The following is a 19,449-nucleotide window of genomic DNA, read 5'->3' on the forward strand; positions in this document are numbered from 1 at the left end:
GTGTGACATAATAAAATCTCCTTATCATACGTCTTGTTATCCGTAATTCATTCATATAGTTAGTCACCTATGAAAAACTTTACAATGTGGCTCTCCCATTGTTATAGATGTTGTTATGCACACAACTTATCTTCTCCAATCATTCTATTTATCATACCTTACAGGTTCCTTAAAATAACCTTCATTATTACCCTGATTTTTCAAGTTCATTAGTTGATTGCCAATATTTTCTTCTTTATGTGCATCATCCTTAGATAGACCTTATAGTGATACCTTTAGAGTACCAAGTCATGATTATACCAACTCTTCCATTATGTTCTAAAATTGGTTGTTCTTATTGATTTCTTACCCCTGCTGTGATATTTCTTCTCTACGATCCAAGTTGGCCATAATCACATGAACTATCATTAGCAAGTTTCTCATTTCCATTTCTCTTTCGACATCTTTATCCACTATATGTAATTAAACTTGAATCACGAAACCTCATGTAACATTATACTCAACATCTAAATTGAAATCCAAGTCTGTACGATTTGCCATTGAGAATATAGTAGTAAATGAGCAGATACATGTAATATGAATGGCAATGGCAGTGTAAAATTAAATTTATTAGAAGATCATATTGAGAGAGTTGTGTTCTTGCAATAATAGACCAGAGAAATGCCAAGCAACCGCTATTGCTAAAGGATAATGAGAAAAACAATCCAACCCAAATAATTAGTGAATAGTATGATCAACATTCAAGGAATGTTATCTCTGTGTTTTTAGATCAGATTGAACAATGAAATAATGAACAGATGCTAGTGAACAATGATCATCTAAAGGTAATAAGATATCAGAGTTTATCCATTGTCAATTGGAACAGATTTCACTATTTTAGAGCACTTTAATTGGTGACAAATTTTAACTTCAATTATCCAAATACTTCAAAAACTATGTTGTAAAATGAACTAGTGGTGAGTGGTTACACCAGCATTAGAGATTTGTTACAAAAAACATGCCAGCAATTAGACATCGTTAATTATGGGTAGATTATCACCATCCATGATTACAAGATTTTTTCCAATGAATCAATGAGTCATAACAAAACTATATACCTTTAATTAGGTGACTCATTTAGAATTTCAATTTTTTATGTGGTTGTAATGGAGAGAACCGTTGTAGCACTTTTCTTTTTATGAAATAGTGTTTAGAAAATGATAAGAGAATGCAAGCACAAACAACTCAAGAAAATGAGATAGTGGTTTTACCATGTAATGAGATTCTAATGAGAGCAGAGAACCAAAGAATCTGCTGTCTATAATGATGCATGGGAAAACCAATGAGGAACTAATGAGTGCACCAAACTTATACCAGCCAAACATTTTTAGTTGATCTTCCAAAATAAATGGTGGTACCCCTAGAATTTTAGGTCTCACTTCCATAATTTAATATCCTACTTTTGTAATGATTTTAGAGAAATAAGTTAGTTGTAGCTAGTTTAACAAGTATATCAGAGTCTAATAATAACAAAGTTAAAAAGTTATTATCAGAGTTTATGAATTTAATAAGATATATTTTATCATAAATTATCAATAATCACAATACTTAAACCATAAATTACCATAAATTATCAACAATCACAAATTTGTAGTATAAAACCATGGAAAACATGAGTTAGAAGGTCATAATGATTTTAGAATAAATCTTAGAGAATTGTCTCAATGTATAATCCAAATTCGAATGACTAAAGCTTAAGAATATTGGTGGCATTATTGTGCTAAGAAGGTATTTTGATCTTCAAAAGAAATTTATTCATCATTATATGTCACACCAATATTAATTCCACATATTCATGATTTTTAAGGATTGAAATTTTGTGCTGTAGAGTGAAATATTCAAGTATTTGTTTAAGCAATCATAACTTATGTTAGAAGAACTAAATGGACTGCTTTTAACAAAATAAATCGTTAAATAAATTGATTGAATGTATCTTGAGATTTTTATGGCTATTAAATAATTACTCCCAGGAAATTTAAGAAATCAAACCATCAAAGAAATATTCCACACCATAATAAGAAGAGACACTGTCACCCGACCCAGAACCGGATCGGATGATTGGGAAGGTTATTCCTCCCCAACACCAAAATAAAATCATTTTATTAATTATATGGCCTGCCTGCAAGCGCACCCGCGAAGGCAACACCATATCGAATACCTAAATTACAATACATTTTGCCATATTAATTGCCCGGATAAGACATAAATTGCCTGCATAAGACATAAGATTGTAAGCTTGTGGCCATGGATATGTGTGTTCCCGCAAATTCCATTGTTCCTTTCAACAACAATGTTGAAAAATATGCACACACAATAAGATCAATAGTACCATTTCTTCATCACAGCCTGATCACATAATCTCCACCCACTCAAATAGCCAACTGCATACTTGGTGGCTCTCCAGCTCACAAATGCAAAAGTTGTTGGCGCTTGGACCACGGTGTTTAACAACTAGCAGCAATCATTGTAGAAGGGCGAGCAATTGTTTTCGTTCATATCAGAAGGAATGCAAATAGATTAGCGGACCTCCTTGCGAATAAAGGGGTGGAAGATAATCTGGCTTTGTGTTAGCTCACATAGAGTTCTCTCTCAATTGTCACCAGGTTCTCTCAATGTCAAACCCTCATCTCTCAAAACAAGATGCTTCAAAAAAAGAAATACCAATTCACTTGTAATCAAGATTTATGACAAGATTAACAATGATTCAATGAAGCATGTAAGGATTAATCAATAAAGCAAGTAAAGGAAATGACAATTAGATGAAAATGTTAGAACAATAACTCAAATGCCTTAATAGAAAGTGCTCTTAAAAATCTTCACTTATAATATGTTATGACAAATGGAGCAAGTGAGAATTATGCAAATGAAAGCACAAGTAAATGATCGTAGATGAGATTACTAATTAGGAAATTAAAGATATACTACTTCAATCTAAAACAAAAGTGAGATAAAGACGAATTACTCAATGTAATTTAGACCAAATAGCCAATGAGATCAAACAATTAGCAATGAAGTCTAGATTTATTAATGACCAAGTGAAGCAATCCAATAAATTAGATATAAATACAATGAAATGAAAATTAAATTAAAGAGTTAGTCACTTCCGCAAGAAATCCTCCCTTTTAAATAAGGAGATGGGATACAATAGAAATAAATCTGAAACTCACTCAAGAAAATGTATTGTTATTATGAGATTACGAAGAAATAATCCCTTAAATAGTAAAAGAGAATTTTCAAATGAACATTTAAATACCCCTCCTGAAAATATTAATGAGAGAAAATACAAGGACTAATATAAACTTTAAGAAAATGAATTTCCAGCATATATTCCACTGGCAAGGAACGAAAAGAGGAATAACGCATTCCCGCATCGTGATTAGTAAAACTAATAATCCCACTTTGAAGATTAAAAAAAATGGGGTATAATAACTGAAAACGTTGAGTAACTCCAAAATTTAATACCAAAATAGCTTCAGCAAAATAATAGTCAAAATTCACTTGTATTTGGGTTCGGTAAAGTCAAAATAATCTGACTCGATGACAGCTGGACAATCGAGTTAACTCAGCGGCAACTCGAGTTATTAAATAATAAAGAAAAATAGACTTCGTTGTTTATGACAAATCTTGATAACCAAAACTGCTAAGTAGACTGATTGTATTAATTTTAATCATGAGTGAATTAGGCCATGGTGGGCACAGGAAACTATATTCGAAGTAACAATTTAAAACAACATGAGCTTTCTCGAAATTTAACTTCCTTTGCAATTGCATCAATTGAGGGGTGGATCACATAAGGATAGAAAACTTGAAAATTAAATTATTTGACTATCTTTCGAAGGACCCAAAATTTAATAATCCATAACTCCGTTCCCTCTGCGTGGAGGCACCCAAATTTTTTTTATTGATAGTACCGAAACTTACCATTAAATAAATCTTGTTGCATTTCATTCTTTCACGGAAGAGAATCGAGTATTGTAAATTCGTTTTCATTAAAATTCACATAATATATTAGGAGGAAACTCCCTAAGGTAAAATGAATAATTTATGGGTTATCACGCAAGGGTTTTAATAATCAAGGAAAGAGGGGCTTTACAAGAATAGAGAAAATATGGGGTTATGGACAACTACTACTTGCATGCATTCCTTTTTTATTTATTTATTTATTTAAATTAAATTATTTCACTTCATTAAAAAAAATATGGATTAATTTAATTAAGGTAAAATAAAAAATTTCTCTTTTAAAACCCCACGTTGTGTACAATTACAAAGCTTTCCATGCCTCCATGGCCTCTACTTGAGAATCCCCAACAATTCCCAAGAAATTTGATTATAAATAATTGGGTGGTCTCTGGATTAAAAAAACTGGAATAAACAACCAGTAAAGATGCAGGGGACAACAAGAAGGAGCTCGGATATGAAAATATGTACATGATAAGATTAGTTGTGGAGATTACTCATAGGAATGACTTTAAAAATGAACACCATCAAAATATAACTATGCAGTAAGTATGCACTGAATAAAAAATTTACGTGTATAGCGAGGGTTTGTAGAAAAAAATATGCGGCCTCCTGGAAGTAACCATCCTGTAACTTCAAAACAAGTGAAGTTAAAAATTCTAACAAAATAATTTTTTTTCTAAGATGCCCATAGGCCCTAAGGGTTGAGCCAAAGCTCTGATACCATATGTAACAGTCCAAAATAAATATAAAATTAATTTCCTAATTAAAATCAGAATCAACAAATAAGTACATACCTATATTATCTGTGATCAATGTCTGCCAGATGAAAACAAGGTTTTGGGGACGACTCTCCACCCAACCGTAGGCTCAATTGTGCAAGGATTTGCTACAACTGGCCACCCCTGAGCCCTCAATCAACGTATTACTGCCAGTGACTCCTAAGTCTTAGAACTCCATTCTCCCAAGAGAATGCAAGATAGAATCTCAGAATGATGGAATGCAGGAATGCCTCTCATCTTCCTCACCATCTATTAAATAGAACAACATTGGAAGGGGAACCACATGCACACACTCCATGTGTCTACATGCAACTTTCTTTTGATTTTTAGCTTTCTTGTTTTATTTCTTTACTTTACTTTTGATTTTTAGCTTTTCTTGTTTTATTTCCTTCTTTTTGATAGTTTTCTTGTTTTATTTCTATTTATTCTTATTTAGAGTTTTAGTATGGTTATTACTATTTTTATTTTTATTATTTTTATTTATTTTCTTTGTATATATTTTTAATATCATTTATTATTTAAAATTTATGATTTATTATTTTTATTATTTATTATTAAGTGATTTATTTATTTATTATTTATTATTTCTGTTATTAATTATTAATTATTTTTATTATTTATTATTTATTATTCTTATTATTTATTATTAAGGGGAGGGATATTACAATATCTCCCACATCCGAAGTCCATTTCGATCCAATTGTTTTTTGAAATTGGGTGATTTTTCAAGAGGAGCTCAGATCTACAATCCCTTTTTTGAAATTCTGCACAAAAACTTCAAAAAATGATAGGAGAGTCGTTGTCCACCAGTTGTCATCAAAAAAAAAATTCTACAACATAGCTGATTGTAAATCAACGATATCTCCCTCATCCAGACTCCGATTTGGTCGATTTTCTTTTTGAATTTTCGTATTTTTTCACAAGGAATCCAGATCTGTTATTTGTTTCTATAAATATTGTACCAAATGTTTCAGATTTGATTTGTAAACTCGCTGCCCAAAAAAACATTTCCTGCAAAAAAATGAAAAAAAGAAAAATTCTTCTTGCTTGGCCAAGAAAGTGCTCTGTGGAGGTCGTAGTGCGTGTCTGAAGTTTGTTGAATATTGCTGCAAAAATTTGAAACTGAAATATGCATGAAACCCTTATTCCCATGGAATCGTAACCTGCTCCGATACCATTGCTCTGGATCTTAGGGGGAGGCCCCCAAGATCTAAAAAATTGAAATGGATGTTGGGGGAAGAGACCCCCAAGATCTGAAAACTCGAATTGCCAGAAGAAAAAGAGGAGAATGCCCAATAAACAAAACCACAAAGAATTTTTTTATTAGAACCGATAATAAATATAAAGGCTACATTGTGGCGGACAATCTGTCCTTTTACAAAATGCGACTTGTTACTTATAGTATTTTTCAGTTACAATACCACGGGTTAATTCCATAGGTGAATGAATACCATGGGTGGATGTCATAATACCACGGGTCAATTCCATGGGTGAATGAATACCATGGGTGAATGTCACAATACCACGGGTCAATTCCAGTGAATGAATACCATGGGTGGATGTCACAATACCATGGGTTAATTCCATGAGTGAATGAATACCATGGGTGGATGTCACTTACAATACCATAGGTGGATAAATACCATGAGTGGATGCCACTTACAATACCATGGGTGGATAAATAACATGGGTGGGTGAATACCATGGGTTGATGCCATTTTCCATTTGGATCATACTACCACCTACGACTCGGACTTACAGACTCAGAGCGATTATCACTTTCAAAAACCCATACACTTAAGATCTGAACAAAAGCTTCTTTCTACACTTATAGCCTCGCTCTATTTATACATTCCCATGGTTCGCGGACCATGGGTAGGCCGACACCTTCTAGATTAAATTACAATATTTTAGGGCGGACTACCCTTTGACTTGACTTATTATAATTCGCGCTTTGCGCACTTCACGGAGCCTTTACAATACCATTACCCAAAATTGTGGGCTTTAAGCCCCAAAACTATTATGCGGGGGATTCGCTACCCAACAAGCCCCCAACACAATCATCGTGACTCGTCCCGAGTCACCCGTCAGTGTGGCGAGGCACGCTGCCAAGGCTTCGCAGTCCACCATCCCTGTGAGTGATGCACTACTATCTGTTGCTCCATCCTTGCCTCCTGCAATGCTTCTTCAAGCTCCTGCTCCATTGCCCCTACTAATTCGCTTAACTGATGATGCTCATTCTGCTCTACTAGGTTAACAAAAAGCGACCCCTCATAGGATTTTAGCTCTAGCTGAGATGTCAAATGCATGAAATTTTTGTGCAAGAGCAGCAAGCTTGCGATCTCTGGTCCAGTATACTCAATGTCTGCTGAAGCTTGTGTTGCATTTTTGCAAGAGAGATGTTGCTGTCCGCGAGGTCCCAATCTTCAAGTTTCGTCATGGGCACGTGGCCCAGGGACACACTTTTCAACGGAATTTTGTCTTTTATCCCAAGATTCACCATCTTGCCCTTATCTTTCATAGATCGCTTACCAGACCACAGGTTTCGCGGCGACATCCGAACCGATCCTGCTATTTGTCTAGGAATTTTCGGTACATCTCCCACCGCTGGCGTTGGGCTCGGCGCGGCGGCCTTGGCTACTAACATTACGCTGTTCCGAAGGTCCTACATCTCTTTTGGCAATGTCGCAACCACTAGGATTACTCTCAAAGCATTGAAGTTGGACGGGTCTATACCTATTGGATAGCGCAATAACTTAAGTCTCAAGATGTCATGGTTTATTCGGTGGATGACCATATGTGATTTATAGGCCTGTTGAAATTCAAATTCAACTGTTCCCTCCTTTTCTGGCTCATTAATGCGATACTGGTGGTAGATCATTTCAAATCCAGTTCTGACTCCATGTCTTAATTGCCCGCTGTCTGCTCCTCGTTGTCTTAAATGGACCATCTTGTCATGAATAGTGACCTCAACGGTCACTTTCCAGCCTGTCTGTGCAGCAACGCAACCCCTTATGCGTGACCGGGATTCCTGTGATGGGCTTACCCTACGCGAAACCCTCTTTTTGCGCAGCTCGCCGATAGACTCGTTTATAGTCCCGTGCCTTCTTTCAATTGATTGGGGCGCTGAGACTGTGCTTCGGTTGGTTAGTCAGACAGCTGGCCCACTCGTGTAGGGCTTTAGGCGACTGCCATTTACTCTTCCTGGGAAGGGCTCTCCATTAAGCTTAACGAGCTGGACCGCGCCTCCGTCTGTGACCTCTTTCACCACATATGGTCCCAACCAATGCATGCAGAGTTTTCTAGGGAATTTTTCGAACTTGCTATCATACAACAATACTAAATCATTTACTTTGAATGTGCACAACTTGATATGGCGATCGTGCCAAGCTTTCTCACGTTGTTTCTGTACCCACTGATGGAATCCCTCCAGAAACCGCTCTTCCTCAAGTTCTTCCAGTTGTGCAAGCCTCTCTTCCAAGGCTTCGCGGTCTGCCATGCCTGTCATCACTGCTATCCACAAATTGGGTACAATGTATTCCATTGGCATGACAGCTTCCATGCCGTAGACTAACCTGAAGGGTGTCTGACTCGTCAATTTCTTGCATGTGGTTCTGTATGCCCATAGCACGACAGGTATGTGCAAATCCCAATTGTTTCGCTGCGCGTTACATACTTTGGTCAATGCAGTCTCCAGAATCTTGTTGAATGCTTCTACTATCCCATTCGCTTGCGGATGGTACGACGTACTTTGCTGATGATACACCTGGAATTCCTCAGTGAGTGTGCTGATAGTTTCATTTAGGAAGTGCGTTCCGCGGTCACTCATTAGAATTTTCGGGCATCCAAACCGTGTCAACACGTTGTCGAACAAAAATTTCGTAGCTGTAGTGGCCGTGCAGTCCTTAACCGGCTGTGCTTCTGCCCATCGAGTCAGGTACTCTATCGCGGTGATGATATAGCACGCACCCATCTTCCCTTGAGGTTTGATGGGCCCCACAAAGTCTATCGCCCATTTTTCGAATGGCTGCAACATCATCTGTGGATTGAGGGGCATCTCATCCCTTCGCGATGGTTTCCTAGTCCGTTGACATACATTGCAGGCCCGACAGTACGCTTTCGAATCTTGATGTAGAGTTGGCCACCATAGTCTGACGCGAAGAATCTTTTGTGCCGTTGCCTGTCCCGCATATTGTCCTCCCGTAGCCCCCCCATGTGCTTCTACGAGGATCTGCCCTTGTTCAAATTTAGGTACATATCTTCATAATATCTCGTTGTTTCCCATTTTGTAGAGGTGCCCCGCGATAACAGAAAAATCCGCCGCGCGTACCACCAATTCTTTCTTCTGTTGGACTGAATATCCCTGCGGCGTGGTCCCTGTGGTTAAGAAATGGATTATATCTTCGAAGTGGCCGTCCATGACGCGCATTGCATAGAGTTGTGCATCATGTAGTCCCTCCTCCAAATTTGTTGGCTTCTCACCATTCTCAATTCGTGATAGGTGATCTAGTCCTGCATTTAAGCGTCCTGGCTTTACGATGACCTCAAAGTCATACTCTTGAAACAATAACAACCATTTGTATATGCACCCCCAAACAAAGGCTTGTTCACCAGGTATTTCAACGCAGAATGATCGGTATACATCTTGAAGTGCCCACCAAGTAGATAACGGCGGTATTTCTAGAGTGCGTATACCATCGCCAGTCCCTCGCGCTTAGTAGTAGAGTAGTTCTTTTCGGCTTTCGACAACCGTTGACTTGCGAACGCGATTGGGTGATCGATGCCTTCCGCACCTTCTTGCGTGAGTACAACGCCCAGCGCGATACACAACGCATCAACATGGACATGAAATTAGATGTCTCATTTTGGGAAAACCAAAATGGGAGCGGATGCCATTTTTTCCTTGAGAAGCTCTAGAATTTTCTTACAATCATCATTCCAACAATATGTAGTGTCCTTTTTCAACAACTATTACATTGGTGCCGTGATTTGTGCATAGCTCTTAATAAACTTCCAATAGTAGCCAGTGTGCCCCATTGTGGTGCGTAGTTGTTTGACACTTTGCGGTGCTTCCAAATTGAGAATGACAACAATCTTCGCAGGGTCCACCATTAGGCCTTGTTTGCAGACCACATGGCCGAGAAAATTTCCAAAGGGGACGAGGAAGGTGCACTTCTTAAGATTCAGCGCAATCTGGTGTCATCGGCAAGTATCCAACATCAACCGTAAGCTTGCTATATGGTTTTTAACTAACCCAAATACAGTCCAATCATCGAAATAGACTTCTAAAAACTTGTGGATGAACTCCTTGAATGCGGCTACTACTACGCGCGAAAATATCACTGGAACGTTCTTCAGTCCAAAGGGCATAACAGTTTACTGAAAACAACGCCATTCAGTTGCGAAGGTTGTCTTGATCCTATCTTCCGGCGTGATTTTGATCTGATGGTACCCTAAGAATCCATTCATGAATGAGTAAGCTTCCTGTTCGCCAAAATTCTCCAATACTTCATCTGTAAATGGTGTCGGGAATGGATCGTGAACACAAGCGTCATTAAGCTTCTTGAGGTCCACGCAGATTTTAATTTCGCCCTTTTGTTTTTTCTCCTGCACTATCATAGGACTCACCCAGTCGAATTCTTCCACTGGTTCAATAATTCCTTCTGCCAGTGTTTTGTCCAACTCTTCGCGGACCTTTTCCTTATACTTTGGATTCAAACGATAAGGCCGCTGCTTAACTGGCTTCATGTCCGGTTTCAGAGTAATCTTCATCATCCCTAAGTCGCCAAGGATCCCTTTTAACTCTGTTATTTTGGTTGGGAATAAATCTTGATATTCGGAAAGTAACTCGATGACCTTATCCACTGTGGCATCATCCCAATAGTTCCCAAGCGTTGCATACTTCGGCTCTGCATCTATACCAATGTTTACATGCTTTGTCTTCAATGACACAGTGATGTTGGGGTCCTCGATTGATGGTCCTTTAACTTCGAGACTCCCTTCAGTTTTTGGAATATTAATATTTCGGGGGTCATCATCATCATCGTCCACTTGTACATTGTAACATTCCAGGGCATGGCTTAACTGAGGTGACCAAATTGGTTGAACTATTTCCCGTGGTTCTTGTGGTATTTTGAAAATGGCGGCTTTCATGGCTTGCAGTGCATTGTCAACAGTGTCCGCTCATGGGTCTTCAAATGAGAATGTTAACAAGAATCCCTCGCACAGGGCATCCCATTCGTCCGTACCATGTCGGAGTTCTATCTCGGTATACCAGTTCCTCGGGATGACATCCAGGGTATGATAGAATAAATGTATCCATTCAGGCTGAGGTTCTTCTCCATAGGCCTTGGTCCATTTTGTGAGGCGCGTGTGCGGGTCATTGCGTTCATCGTATTTGTTAGTTATTCATAGTTCCAGTTTCCCAAACCACAGCCACATCATCCTCCTGCAATCGCGCCAATTTCCAAAGTTTCCTTGATGTGTTCCCCACCAATGCGCAGGTGTTGCACGCAACGCCCACTTCAATGCATTGAATTGTTGGTGCTCTGGTACTGCGCTCTCAAACTTGTTCAAGAATTTATCCACCGTTGTCAACCTATCATATGTTGGTAGATCTCGAGCCTGGGATGTTACGCAACGTAGTGATTTAGTCATCATATTACAATTTAGCGTTGTCACTTCGCTCAGCCGATTGTGCCAGCTTTCATCTTCTTCGTCCGAATCCGAAGGGCAGGACGCTGCGTGCTCCCACGAGACCCTTCCATCTGCAGTCGGATTTAGCCAATCCTGGTCTCACGCAATTATATTGTAGATACAATCCAGCTCATCGTCGCTTCCATTGTTGCGCATGGGTTCAGTATAGCATTCTCCTTCAGCTAGATCCAGCGGAACTACTACGTGTAGGGACTTGTTCTTGAAAATCATCTTTCGCTTCTTCATGTTGGTGACCCATTCATATCCGTGGCCCAGTCTATTCCTAGCAATGTGGGGTAAGGGTTACTGTCATCCACAACCTCTATTACCTCAAAGTTCGTCTGAGTGCTCGCACCTTCGATATCCACCGTTACCCCTTGCAATCTCCCAATGGGCAAGATCTTTTGTTGGTTCGCCATCCGTAATTGAATAGGAGACCATTGTAACGCAGGCCTGCCCATGCGTTCCCATGTCTGCTTTGGTAACACATTTGCGTTCGAACCCAAGTCTAAGATTACTTGATCCATTTCATACTCTCTAATCTGCGCCGTCAATCTCATTTCCCTCTCGGTGCACAGTGCATGCCTTCCTAGTTTCCTTGATGTGTTCCCAATTTCTGGACTTTATGCATGTCTCTAAAAAGGTAGTAAGCATAGAAGGATCCATTCCCGGCTCTGGTTGATCCTTACTATCTGAAGTAGAGGCCTCTGTGAAGCTCTTTTTTGCTTCCATAAAAGTTTCCCTTGCGTGCTCCAAGTCAAACTCAGGTTCCTTCGTAGGAGCCTTGCGAACCCATGTATTGTCATTGGGTTTCTTTCCCTTATCTTCCCCTGTGGTTGCACTGCTTCTGAGCACCATGTTCACGTTGGGGTATTCTTCGCATGGTTTGGACCTCATCATTTGGATATTTTGAGTTGGAGCAGGCTGTAGTACCCTTTTCTCGCGCATTTGTGCGATCAACGTCGGACAATCTACCATTTCATGATCAAATTGCTCAGAGTACGGACAAAATATTCTCGTCGGGTTGGTACAATCGTGAGCGTAGTGCCCTGGTCCTCCGCAATTGTAACAGATTAGATGTCCGCGGCCCCTTCTGGGCTCCATTCCTCCTCGTCCTCAACCGCGCACTTGAAATCCTCCACACGCTATTGCTGCGGCCGGATCGACGCCTCGTGTTTCTGTCTGCACTCGATAAGCTGGGGTCCTATCCATCGTTAGCTCATAACTCTGACATGTTCACTCATCGTGGCCCATTGATCTACAAAAATTACAAAATAGCTGTTGCAGAGTTTGTGTATACTTCTGCAACAGGGGACAGTGGTCCGTTGTGTGCTTTCCCCCTTCCTGACAGATCGCGCACCAGAGCACAAGTGCCACACTTGGCCCTACCTGTGCCTCTGGTCTCAACGACATTGGTCCCCCTCCTGCCAAGTAGTTTGCGAATACTGGATAATGATCCTTATTGTGGCCCTGGCCCTTACTTTTTATGCACCACACTTCTTCGCGTGCTTCCAGTTGGGGTTCCCTATCCTGCTTCAAACTCTGCATCTCCAAGCATAGGTTTTGTAGCTACATGTGGATCTGCTGGACTCCCAATCCTGGATCCTATATTGGTGTTTCATGCAACCTCATCGCCATTTCCAATGCTTCTGCTTGGGTCGAAAGCTTCTGTTGTGATAGTTCCATTCTTAGGTGTGGTGTCAAAGACGCCACAAACCATGCACGGTGCTGCGCATCTGTTAGCGTCATATTAGACTTACGGATCATACTCTTTAGTCTCTAATCTAGATCCCAGTGGGTCTCTCCTGGAAGCATCGCGATCTCCTTAAATTCGATGATTGACTGCGTCTCTGATTTCGGCCGGCTAAATTCTCTGTTCAACGCAATCTAGATCTCCGCTATTCCTGCATTTGGGTGATCCTTTGAGTGCTTGATATACCATGTCAACGTGCGATCCTGTAGTGTGCTTACCAAGGTAACCTTCTTAATGTTATCATTTGTAACCCCTTGTGCTTCCCACACTGCTCTTACCATGAACCAAAACTGATCCGGGTCCTCATTTCCTACTCCTCTGAATACAAGTAGCTTAATCGCGCTTGCCATATTGAACTGCTGGTTTGGTGGAGGTGGTGTAGGCAAAGATGGAGGTGAAGGAGGTGAAGTGAGTGGTGGCGTAAGTGGAGAGGGTAACTGCAGAATGCGTTGCCTTATCAAATTGACCGCACTCCTCGGAGAAACCCAAGCGCGCTCTTCCTCGCTCGCTCGCAGAGGTGAAATTAAAGGACTGTTTCCTAACCCTTCAATACCTTTGTAGACCTTTCCGCTCCACATTGTTCCACTCATTAATGTATTCACATCACCCGTTTTTCACATAACAACATCTTAATCCAGGTATTCAAAGATTTGATGTACTTACCTCGCGGTCCCTTGAGAAAACGTCTTTCTGCTTCGCTGTAGCTTACAGTCGTGTCTATCGCAAATTCAGTGATAAACCCTCCTATTATCCGATCGAGCCAATGGTCTACGGCCTGCGCGATCTTATCTTCTGATGCCTCTAGCCTGCGCACCAACTCCGGAGTCCACACTATCGGTTTATCGAGCTTATACCTTCCCTGGCTGTTGGCTAACCTCGCGATCCAATCATACAGCTCTGAAGAGAAGGATGCAAAGAAGATCTCGTGGATTTTCGTATATACGTAGCGATCCAGCCACCTCTTCTCAGATATCTATGGGGTTTTGTTTTCCTGTATCACGAACTCGTGAAGCTTCTGATCCAACCAATCTTCAATTTCCTTCTTCGTAGGGTTCTAGCGTTCTAACATCAGACATCCCTTAGGCAGATCTCGGTCCCAGCAATAGAACCATTTGTTGGCTTGATGGGGCCTAACCCAGGTTCAAAAGTGTTTTAGCCAAACACATCCCAAAACTACCAGCCCTTTCGGCAACAATCCGCGGAGCACGGACTGAGGTCTCACCCAAGGTAGTATGGGAGGGTGCTGGAACCAAGTTTCCGCACCCTAGGGATGTCTTGATGGGTCTGGAAAGGTCGCGAACCACTCTTGTGTGCTTGCACTGCTCTGCACAACAGTCTGACCTTCGCGTAGCCCTTGTACCGAGCGCGAAGAGGCACTATCTAGATTCCCTTACCCTTAGTATGTTTTATTATAAATTAGACTTAATTCAGTAGTCTTTATCAACCATTAAATATTCGTAACAAGTGCGCGCAAACATAAGCTTTAAAGAGATGTATAAAACCATAACAGAAGAATAAACACACAGATCTACAAGCAGATGCACGATATTTTAGAACCGCTTATCTTTTATTAATCTTCTTGTTCCAATACAATCCAATTCCTCCCTACGCACTCAGCTGCAGGGTTCCGCGCACACAGCTGCGGACTCTACCAAGCCTTTGTGCACACAACTGCAAAGCCTACTCTTACTACTACCACCTACGACTTGGACTTATAGACTCAGAGCGATTATCACTTTCAGAAACCCATACACTTAAGATCTGAACAAAAGCTTCTTTCTACACTTAGAGCCTCGCTTTATTTATACATTTCCATGGTTCGCAGACCATGGGTAGGTCGACACCTTCTAGATTAAATTACAATATTTTAGGGCAGACTACCCTTTGACTTGACTTATTATAATTCGCGCTTTGCGCACTTCACGGAGCCTTTTACAATACCATTACCCAAAATTGTGGGCTTTAAGCTCCAAAACCATTACGCGGGGGGTCCGCTACCCAACAGGGAGTCAACAACATTCAATCCACAACTCAACCCCATTGAACTCAAAAATTTACAAATCAACATCCACCAAATAAAAGTTGAACCAAAGAAGGAATTGGAAAAACCAAAGGAATTGGATATATAGATAATTATCCAATGTTGACTAACCGACTAGACCTGATCATGCATAGTTGTGAGAGCTGGTTGATTTCTTCCACCTCTTGCTACTGCAGTGACTTATCTATGTTGTTGTCGTTAGTGCCCCAAGTGCTATGTCCATTGCATGCCTCAGGATTTTCCCTTACCATTGCTCCACGACCAGTGCATGAGCTGAAGAACCTCAATTTGTGAAGTCAAGTCGCCTATAAATCCAGTGCATGTCAATCCATGGCCTTGGAAAAAATTCATTGCCCGAATTGGAGAGAAAGACCATATCTATGCCACAACATTGCACCTTCTTTGTCGAATGCAAGTCCCCCACTATCGGTTGCCCAAAGGTATTGTCCCACATGTGGTAGAGGTGAAGCCCAAACATAACAAAAAATTCAGAGAGCAGGTCTCTCATCCCAGAGCATTCGAGCCAAGATTTGTCTGGCATAAGGATGAAGGGTGGTAAATGCTGTTCACATGTGTGTTACATGGGGTGAGTTGGCCACGCCATCCCCCCTCTTAAACGTGATGGTAGGCAAGCTCTCCTGTTCTACAATGTCTCAACTTTCTGATCCGTAAACTACCGTGGATATTCCATTGGACAATTCATCACAATAGATATGATAGAATTATACTTAAAAATCCAAAATCTACACTATTACAGTTTTATATGTCTTTAGATTTATATATATGTAGATTACTGTTAATAGGGTATGCATGGAACTAAAATTATGCAGAAAATAAGAAATGATGAAATAAAAACTCATAAACACATTTGACACACGATATGACCTTGGAAACTTTTTCTGGAGAAAAATCCAACTGGAAGGTGAGGTCTCTCTACTCTCTTTCTCTAAATGGAAATATGCCTGCAAGTACAAGGAAGTATGGCATGTGGCCTGTGAGCTACTACAATGCAAAAATTCTCTATGTGTGCTCTATTTCCTATCCCTCTTGTCTATTTTCGCTCAGTTATGGAACAAATGCACTTGAAAGAATGAAACCCCTTTTCCTCCTAGTGGCCCAATTATAACATAACCCGATAACCTACTAGTGTTTAGGTTTGACTACCCCAACCTTTAACCATAGTTACAATATAGACTCTTCTAGAGTCCACTTCATCATAATAACGTGGCTATACCCTTTTACACAAATAATGGGCGATGACGTAGCATCCTATTGAATTATGGTGATGAAAACATGAAAGTCAACTTCTGAGTGGCATAACTTTCACATATAGACTTTGATTGATGCGATTCTTGCGTTGTTGGAAAGATCTCTATGTGGAGAATAAAGAAAAAAGATGTTGTGCTCAAGCAATAAAGTTTTACCACCCAAAAAAATTCATTTCATGCTCAAAATGCTCCCGAAAGGTTTCAGACCCTAATTTGCTAAATTAGATTCCACCAGTAAAAATAGCCTCGTGAGCCAATTCCTCCAATTTTTTCACTCTTAAAACATTAAGATGGATGAAAAACAATATAATAATCCAATCGAAATCACTTTGAACATTTTAATAAAAATAATATATAAATAAATATGACCTTAATTTTAAACATAAAAATATTTATGTATATCTTTAAATGCTTAATAAATTTATAAATAAAAATAAAATTTGATAATTTTAAATAAATATAATAAAATAAATTCTAAAATATATGAAATGATATATTATTAATTTCACTTTGAGTTTACTTTTTATTTTTATTTATGAATGTATTTTTGAAATTTACGTATTAAAGAAAAACATCTTTCGAATCCCATAGCCTAGTTTATTTAGAATATACAGGTGTTATAGTTTCTAATGAGATTAATGTAACCTATAAGATTGGATATTTATGAAAAACCCTCAAAATAGTTAAAGTTACATTACTAGTAAATAAAATTACATTACTAGTAAATAAAAGATAAAAATTTGGGTAACACTGATATAAATGTTTATAATTATTAATTTATTGAACTTCATGTTTCTCTTCACGTTTTCAAGGACATCTATTACTCGTCGCTTTATTGAGGCTTTGTCATTTTAAAATATAAAATTTTGCATACGTGACCTTATAAATTACACAGTTAAAAATATGGAAGAATACTAAGTTGAGATTTTTAACACTGGGTAGCTTAACCTTTATTATTTCATATTAAATATTTTTTTAATTAATTCATTAAATAATGCTTTTAAAATATATATATATATATATATATATATATATATATATATATATTAAAAAACAAAAGTAGTTAGAGGGCCCAACATTCTTACAAAGGATTTCAATTACATCTTATGCAACTTTAACAAAGTAAATTGAGATTTTACTAACGTGAAGAAGAGAAATGCATTGGTTCATACAAAATATTTTACCACTGTAAATCTTGCAGGGAGATCCCGACAATTAGATGCATTTACAGAAGTTCATGTTAGTAAGAGAAAAGAAAAAACTAAGGTAGCCACAAAACCCCGAAGGGGCTTGAAATTTGAAATAGGTCCCCTGACATTGTGACCGCCCCCGTGGCCCTCACGAGGGCGATAAACTCTTTTGCCACCTGAAGATGAGGTGCCCATATCCTGCACACCATTTGAATTGCCGCTATCCATGAACGAGGAAACCTCCAAAGCAACAACCCTGTCAGTAAGAAGGATAATTTCCTCCTTTAAATCATCCAAACTATCTTTAGTTTCCACCCGGTTTGTGAGGATTTTAGCCTCCATGAACTGCTGGAAAGAATTTCGTTGCTGCTCCACCATGTCCCCACTCCTGTTATTGGAAACTAACAATCCCTGAGAAACATTGACCATCTGCTCAATTACATCAACTAGTTTTAAATAATCTTGAGAGTTCAATATCCTGCAGGAAGGGAGGAAGTTAACTCTGTGGAGAAACAATAATTGACTAACTAATTCATCATGTGCTTCACCCAAATTCTAGCAAGAGAGACAAAAGGTTGGAGTCATTGTTAAATCGAAAGGGTTCCGAGCCTTACACAAACCAACTTGCAATGATAAGGCTACCATCCTCATGTTGAAACCACTTGCACTGGATCTTTGAGTTATTGGGACGATTTGAAGCGAGTGAATTATTTTTTTTTCCAACGAAATTTCTCTAGCCTCCCTACCACACATGAAGAGGTGATAGTCATAGTGAATTTCCATTCATTGGAAGTGACCAAAGTAGTAATGAAATGTTTTGAGAAACGTCCACATGTACCGTCCCAATAAACACCTGTTGGGGTTGCTGCATTTACGACACCCGAAATGGAGTGAAAATATCTCAAGAGGAAGAACCCAACAACCCATCTTGTTAGAGGTCTTTATCTCCCTTGGCCATCATACCATAATTTTTTTTTGCTTATGCTTTGCATATTATGGAATTGGAGTGAAACATCTCCTATGATTCAAATTGAATTTTCCTTGAGCCAACAAGGAATCTTTTTTAACTAATGAGTCAGCCTCAAAGTTCAGGTGGCGAAGAATGTGGAGAAAATTTACCCCTTTAAACTTTGACAGTTGGAAAAGAACTCTCTGACTTGTTGGAGCCGAATGGCTATTGATGCTTTTGCCTTTGTAAATTGGCGAATGAACAACATAGAATCCCCAATTATATTTAGATCTGAGATGTTATAGTCTAGCATTAGAGGAAATTTCAGCTTAAAAGTGGCCTCCTAAGGAAAAATAATAAAATAATAGTTACAATAATAAGATAAGAGTGATGAATTTTGGAGGGAAAACAAGAAAACTAATTTTTTTAATTGTATTTTTGGCTTATCTCCTTATAGGTTTACTCAAATTTCAAATGTAGACACTCATTGGATGCATAATTAAATTCCGCATCCAACGAGTACCCATTATGCATACTTTTGAGAAGCCCCACATTGATAAAAATTGAAAATACATTAAAGAAGCGTGTTCAACACGTTTTTTAATATATCTTCAATTTTTATCAATGTGGGTCTTGTCAAAAGTATGCATAATGGGTACTCATTGGATGCAGAATTTAATTCCGCATCCAACGAGTGTCTACACTTGAAATTTGAGTAAACCTATAAGGAGATAAGCCAAAAATATAATAAAAAAATTAGTTTTTCTTCTTTTC

This window comes from Pinus tabuliformis, chromosome 5_2 (assembly GCF_031772625.1).
Source record: "Pinus tabuliformis cultivar Carrire ecotype Pingquan chromosome 5_2, CPIR1, whole genome shotgun sequence".
Taxonomy (NCBI): Eukaryota; Viridiplantae; Streptophyta; class Pinopsida; order Pinales; family Pinaceae; genus Pinus; species Pinus tabuliformis.